This window comes from Ailuropoda melanoleuca, chromosome 2 (assembly GCF_002007445.2).
Source record: "Ailuropoda melanoleuca isolate Jingjing chromosome 2, ASM200744v2, whole genome shotgun sequence".
Lineage (NCBI taxonomy): Eukaryota > Metazoa > Chordata > Mammalia > Carnivora > Ursidae > Ailuropoda > Ailuropoda melanoleuca.
Window position 1 is genome coordinate 163,521,748 of NC_048219.1, and position 8,260 is coordinate 163,530,007.

The window sequence follows — 8,260 nt, forward strand, 5'->3', positions numbered from 1 at the left end:
TTCAGTTGTTTCCAACTGACCCTGGTACAATCTAAAGTCCTCATCACAGTCTTCAAATCCCTCTATAATCTGACCAACCACTACCTCTTCAACCGGATCTTCTACCTTACCTTTCTCTTTGGCACCTCACCCCACGCTGGCCATGTACGCAATTTTTCAAACAATCCAAGTCCATTTATGCTACAGGACCTTTACATGTAGCTGTTTTCTCTGTCTGAAGTGCTCTTTCTTTCCAGAGCCTCAAGGCTCACTTCCCCAAGGGACATTTCATCAGAGAGGCCATGGTGACCATTATCTCACCAATCTCTACTATCTCCTCCCCCACCTTACTCTTTATTTTCTTCCTTCGGGGCACTTCTCACAGCTTAGCTCATTGTGCACTTTTGGTTTGGATTATATATCTCCCTAGTATCACCTAGGCTAGGTAAGAACGGAGGCCCTGGTTTCTGACTGCTATAGCCCAATAACCAAACAAACAAACAAAAAAAGCTTGCTCTGTAGTAGGTACTCTTTTATTTTTTTAAAATAGAGTATATGTGTAGTAATTATAGTAAGTACTTTTATTTTTAAACAAAAAGTTTTTTAAATAACATTTTGTTTTATATTAGTTTTCAAATATAAAGATAATTACAAGAAAAAGATGTTTAACGCCATGCTTTCATCAGGTCTCTTCTGTCCATTTTATAAAGAGGATATCAAGTGTAGGAAGGAAGTTCTGTGTAGTGAGAAGTGATCTGCCCACTTGCTAAGGTATTCAACCAGAAAATCAGGTGCAAAAAATAAAATAATGAAACCTACAAGGATACCACAGGTATTTTGTCCACTTAGTTGTATAGCAGATGATCCCAGATAACTGCCATTTTTCTAGTTGGAAAAAAGTGGTTTGATGGGGCACATATTGGCTTTAATCTTGCTATTCACACTGATTACAAAAGTTTGCTCTTCACTGAAGAGAATTCCATATAGACATCCCATCAGTTCTGTGAAGAGTTTCTGAAATCCTCTACTTGATATCTTCCTGCCAAATTCCTGCTGTCTGCAAATGAGCACAAAATGTCAGCTTTTGTTATTTGAAGCACTAATGATGGATTTGAAATATTATTCTAACTTTGATTTCAGGATTCACTATTAAGACTGAACTGATGCAATATCCCAAGTTCTGTTAACAGAAGAATCAGATTTTAATAGGGAGCATGCTCAAACCTAAATAGATCAAATTGGGGAAATTATTTTGAAAGGTTTTTTTAGATTCTTGTCAAATTTTAAAAATCATGTCTGCCTCAAACATGTTGAATTTCTTGAGGAACAAGGGGTGTAATCCCATTGCTAAGGAATATTCTCTTTTTTCTCTTTTGTGAGTTAAATTTTACTCAACTGAAGTGATCACAATCAAATATTCAATGATAAATCATTTAAATAAAATTTAAAAGTTATAAGACCAAATCATTATTTGAGATTATTCTTAATTTTCAACAACTAAGAACTATATGAGAATGTGTTACTTACAAAGAAAGTAAGAAAAAATAATTATGCCATTTCTTCAGTTCATCCATTTGTTTGTCTGAACTCTAAATTCATCTGTGTGTTCATTGTGCCTTGTTAAATTATATGTCTTACTCATTTCTAGAACAAAGAAAAACTTAACTGAGAGGTGAAGTGATATCTGTGACTGATCTCAAAACAAAAGCCTATTCTCCAAAACCCCAGCCCAGTTTTGAAAATACAGAGTTGTTCTTGGAAACCTTGCAAAATCTGATATCATTCCCCCAAGAACAATTAAAAAGACTGGTACATTTGTATGTCTTTATGCAAGATAATCTAAAAGTTATGAAATAATACCTCTATTCTTACATGAATTACTCATTAGGTTGGTTGTAACACATTTCCATCTGTCATGTTGGTAACTTTCCTTTTATTAATACTTCATTTTTTTAGAGCAGTTTCAGGTTCACAGCAAAATTGAGAGGAAGGTACAGACATCTCAACACCTGCCACCAGACTGGTACATTGTTACAATTGATGAACCCACACTAACATGTCATTATCACTCAAGGTCTGTAGCTTACTTTCGAGTTCATTCTTGTTGTACATTCTATGGGTTTTGACAAATGTATAATGACAAATGTATAATCCATCATTATGGTATCAAACAGTGTCTTCTCTGCCCTAAAAAATCCCGTGTTCCACTTTTCATCCCTCTCCCCAACCAACCCCTGATCTTTTTACTGTCTCCACAGTCATGCCTTTTCCAGAATGTCATATTGTTGGAATCAGTATGAAGCCCTTCAGATTGGCTTCTTTCACTTAGTACTATACATCTAAGTTTCCTCCATGTCTTTTCATTGCTTGATAACACATTTCTTTTTAGTGCTGAGTAGTATTCCACTACCTCATGTACCAGGAGTTTTTATTCATTCACTTGCTGAAGGATATCTTAATTCCTTCCAAGTTTGGGTGATTATGAACAAAGGTGCTATAAATAGCCATGTGCATGTTTTTATGTGGACCTAAGTCTTCAGCTCCTTTGGGTAAATGCCAAGGAATGCAATTGCTGGCTCATAGAGTAAGAGTGTGCTTAGATTTGGTAAGAAACTGAGAAACTGTAATCCAAAGAGGCTGTACCATTTTGCATTCCCACCAGCAGTGAATGAGTTTCCGTTGCTCTACATCCTCATTAGCAATTGTTGTTGTTAGTGTTCCAGATTTTGGCCATTTTAATAGGTGTCTAATGGTATCCCATTGTTTTAATTTGTGTTTCCCTGATGACATCTGATGTAGAGCATTTTCTCATGTGCTGATTCTCCATTTGTATATATCCTTTGGTGAAGTGACTCTTAAGGTCTTTGGCCCATTTTAAAAGTTGGGTTGTTTTCTTATTGTTCAGTTTTAAGAGTTTGTCATATATTTTGGATAAGCATCCTTTATCAGATGTTCCTTTTGCAAATATTTTCTCCCAGTCTGTGGTTTGTCTTCTCATTCTCTTGGCATTGTCTATGACAGAGCAGAAGCTTTTAATTTAAATGAATCCAGCTTATCAATTATTTCCTTCATGGATCATGCCTTTGGTGTCATATCAAAAAAGTGATTGTCATACCCGAGGGCATCTGGGTTTTTTCCTGTTCTAGGGATTTTATAGTTTTGCATTTTACAATTAGGTCTGTGATCTATTCTGAATTAATTTTTGTGAAGAGTGTAAGGTCTGGGTCAAGTTTCAGTTTTTTACATGTAGGTATCCAGTTGTTCCAGAGCCATTTGTTGGAAAGACTAACTTTGCTCCATTGTATTGTCTTTGGTCCTTTGTCAAAAACCAATTGCCTATATGTGGGTCTATTTCCAGTCTCTTCATTCTGTTCCATTGATCTATTTGTTTTTTTCTTTATTTTTCCCCACCAATACCACAGTCTTGATTACTGTAGCTTTACGGTAAGTCTTGAGGTCAGGTAGTATCAGTCCTCCAACTTTGTTCTTCTCTTTCAACATTTTGTTGGTTGTTCTTGTCTTTTGCCTCTCACTTATGATTTTATTATTCTAATATTGGCTAATTGTTTGGAAAGTAGCTCTTGTGGGTTTTTTAAGACAACTACATGAAATGTTAAAAGAGAAGAGTCCCCAAGTCAGTAACATGCATCCATGGTAGGAAAAGAGAAAGGCATGTAGGTGATTTTTCCCATTACAGAGTAAGGATCCAGATGAAGCCAAATTGATATATTTTTTTTAACATTTAACTTAATCGTATTGGAAGAATAAAAAGGAAAAATATATAATTTGTTTTAAAATAAGTACCTTTCAATTCTTACAATATATATTTTAATATAGGAGCTACATGGAGACTAATAACTAGAAAAATCTGAAACCTGACACTAAGTGCTAATAAGTAATTAAGTAATTCTTATCAAGTAGATAACTTACCAAAAAGCAACATTTTCACATTCTAAATTCCCTTCTCTGAGATAGTAATTATTACACATTATGTATTAAGATATTTACATAAATATTAATATACATTATATACTAAATTGCATATTAAGTATATACAAAAATGCATAAATATTAATGCATTATATACCAAACATGTAACTTCTTTATTTGTATATGCATATAATAATACCTACTACATGCCAAACACTACCTGATGGTGGTGATATGAAATGAAAATCACATAGGACCTGCTCTTAAGGGTTCATAGTCTAGTAAGAGGGAGGGTAAGCACAGAGTTATTTCCCAGGCCCCTTTGAGTATTATTATATGGTCTAAAAAAACAAAAAACAAACAAACAAAAAAAAACACCAAGAAGTGGTTTCTCTTTGTTGTAGTCCACCAGCTAGATTGCTCTGAGGCCTCCTTGAGGCCCTTTATCTCAAAGGCTCCAAATAAGAGACTGGAGACTTAGAGCTATGAGTCTCTTTCCTATGTGATTATTCCCATGATTCCCAGGCTCCCAGATAGAGTTACCAGATAAAACACAAGTTGTCCAGTTAATTGTACATTTCAGATGAATGGATACTTTTTTAGTATAGGTATGTTCCATGCAGTTTATACCTTAAAAGTTGATGTTTATCTGAAATTCAAATTCCATTTTTATTTGATAAATCTGGCGATCTACTACAGATCATTGTGATACAACCCCTCCCAATATATGGAACTGGCTGATAAATATTTATATATCTCCTGTGTATCTCCCACCCCGTCCCACCCCACTGCTGCGTACCCTGTTTTTTTTTCGAAATATCAATGATATACTTTTATTTAACTCAATCTCTATTACAGCTTTCCTTTTCCCAGAACTTCGTCATTAATTTAAAAAACTGGGTGAGGTGACAACCTACTTTTCCACCAGTCCACCAATTGGATTCTATCCCATCTAGAGCCACAGGGCAACCAACAGATGCTGTTTCATTTCCAACACAGTTTATCACCAAAGGCAAGTTTGTTCCACCTAATGCTGTTTCCCCTCAAAGTGCCTTCCCTTCTCATTGATAGTGCTCAGAAATTGAGGAGTGATATTTGCCAACCAATTTTTGCCATTTCTTAGTGAGAAGCTACAATTAGGTATAACAGAATGGTGAATATGATGGAAGTATGTGTGCGCATGGAAATACTTGATTGAGCCATTGTTGGGGGTGGTACTAGTGAACTGAGGATAAAGGACAAATAAGGGAGGAAAGAATTTTCTCAGCCAAGAAAGCATCTGTAAAGATACAATGGCATGTAAGAACACAGAATAGCGTAGATTGGCAAGCTGCTGAATGCTGCTAGTTTAGGAAGCATGTGGGACAGCCAGTAGGACATTAAGTATAGGTTAGATCCTGAAGCATTTTCCTTGATTATTTTGAAGAGTTTGGGCTATCCTGGAGGGAGAAAGGAGCCATTAAGAATTTTAAGAGGCAAGCTGCAAAATCAGAGTCTTAGACTAAGTTCCTTTGAAAGCAGAGCCCAAGGTAAGGACTTGTGTGTTAGTAGTTTATTTGAGAAGTGATCCAAAGAAGTAGGAGTGAGGAAGCAGAGAGCTAGGTAGGGAAAGAGGAAACACCAGTCAAAGAGCAGATTGGGTATATGGCTGCTGTAGACACAGGGGCTTGATTCCGTCAGTATCACTAAGGAGGGTGCAAAATGTATTGGGAAAAATAGAAGCCTACAGAAGGTATCAAATGGTTTCCATCCCCCACTGGTTGAAGGTTGCCTGGGAATGGGTGTTGATAACTCTTGTAGACCTCTAGGTCTAGCAGATGTACAAGTCAAATAGGTTCCAGTGGCTTTCCTGACTTGGCAGGCAGAAAGCAGAGATGGTGCACTTGTTTTAGGTGGGACACTGTGCAGAAATCTAAAATTGTGGCTAAAATTAGAAGTAGCCCAAGGGATAAGATGCCAGGCACCAAGAGTGTCTGCTACAATCAGAGATCCGTCTACAATTTACATCGTAAATATAATTTGCTAAATTATAATCTAATCATAGCAATTAAGAGAGAATCATTCACAAGAAACCCAAGAGTAGAAGAAAATAGTAATTGTTGTATGAATGTTATGATTTAATATTTAGAATTAGTCTTTCTGTCCTCTAGGAACCTGTTATCTAAAAGCTGTGGTATACTAATGCCTTCCAAAAATATGAAAGTCAGAAGATGTAGAGAGGAAACAGAAAAATTTTAAATGTCTATGAAAAACAAGTTTGTTTTTTTAAAAATAGGAAGAATAATATGTTTCTTAGTGTGATTTATATGTAGTTTCCAAAATTGCAACTATTCCTTCACCTATAAATTGCCTTACACCGAACTTGCTGAATTGGTGAAAGAGAGAAGAGATGAGCCATGGGAGATACTATTCATGCAGTATCCAGTATGTGAGGTTTTTCATTTTTGTCAATTCTATATATTTCACAAGCCCCCTTGGAAGTAGATATTATTGTCCCCCTAGAAATGTCAGGAATCTGAGAATCAGGGAGATTAAAAGGCTTATTCAAAGTTACCTAGCTAGTAAATGGTAAGACCTAGACCCAAATCCGTATCTTCCTGATTCTCCTTTCTACTTCGCTGTCTTAAAAGTTCATTGCTTTATAAGGTAAAACATTGAAATACTTATAAATGTAAAAAAAAAAGGAAAATATGGTTATATTACCACAAGTACTAGAACATATATTACAGCATTGTATGTTTGTAAAATATGAGCTTTGTTATTTTTTATAACCACAATAATATCTACAATAGAATATACTCAGACCACATGAAAGAAATCTCTGAGTCTGTTAAAATGTGAAGAATGTTCTTTTGGCCATGGGCAAAAGTTTAGCAATAATGAAAGTATATCAGGGTGTTCAGTAAAGAGAGAAAAAATGTTTTCTGTGGTCATGTTTTCCAACTTTAAGTGTATTTGCCTATCATTTTATTATAAACAGGGTATATTTATATAGCCTAAAGAAATAGGAACCAGACTCCTTGTTTTCAAGATGCCAAAAAAATATATATCTTCTAGGATGATAAGCAATAACAAAGAAGAGTGAATCAAAATATCAAGCTTCTATCTGATTCCTGACCAAGATTTTAATTTTATTGCACAAATATGCCATGACAACAGATACGTACACTAGTACCACCCACCCAAACCTGATGCAGGGAAGGGTCTGTCAGCATTCCCATTATAATCCTTCAAAGGAATTCTGATATTTTAATACACATGAAATTGGCATCTAGGTTCTCAGCAAGATGTGTTTTGTTAAATTAAAAAAAAAAAGATTTTTAAAAAGAGACCTAAATAGTGTCAGCTGGCTTTGTTTAGAAGGCATGTAGCATGCAAATTCTGGTAAACCATTCGATTTACGATGTCAGTGGAATGACTGTATTTGTCCTGGTGACCCTGGAGCAGATCCAGGGGATAATGCCAAAGGAGAGGTTTTTATTTACAGGGTAGTGAAAAAGGTGCAACATCCAAATCCTTCAGACAATTACAGAAACTACATATGTCATAAATAATCACCACATCTTAATTTAAATCACTCTGCTTTTCGTTTTAGAAAGTGAAGAACTGTCATCAACAAGAGGGAGAGTTGCATAATGGTAGAAGTGGAGGGTCTGGAGACAGAGTGCCTGGTTTTGAATCCCAGGTCCATTTAATTCTTAGCCACGTGACCATGCGCAAGTTACCTAACCTTTTACTGCCTCTATTTCCCTCTCTATAAAATGAGAGTAGGAATAGTGCTTATCTTATTGTCTGGGGGATTAATGACTTGATACAGGCATACCTTGGAGACATGTCGGGTGCAGTTCCAGACTACCACAATAAAGAAAATATCTCAATAAAGCAAGACAAAGGATTTTCTTTTGATTTTCAGTGCATATAAAAGTTATGTTTACACGATGCCGTCGTCTATTAAGTGTGTTCACAGCATTATATCTAAAAAATGTTCATACCTCCATTAAAAAATGTTGCTAAAAGTTGCTAACTACCGTCTGAGCTCTCAGTGAGCCACAGTGTCTTTGCTGTGGAGGGTCTTGCCTTGAAGGTCATGGCTGCCGACTGACAAGGGCATTGGTTGCTGAAGGTCTGGGTGGCTGCGGCAATTTCTTAAACTAAGACAATGAAGTTTGCTACATCGATTGACTCGTCCTTTCATGAACAACTTCTCTGTAGGATATGATGCTGTTTGATAGTGTTTTAGCCCCAGTACAACTTCTTTCAAAATTGGAGTCAATCCTCTCAAACCCCGCAGCTGCTTTATCAACTCGGTTTAAGCAGTATGCTACATTGTGTTGTCATTTCAACAGTCGTC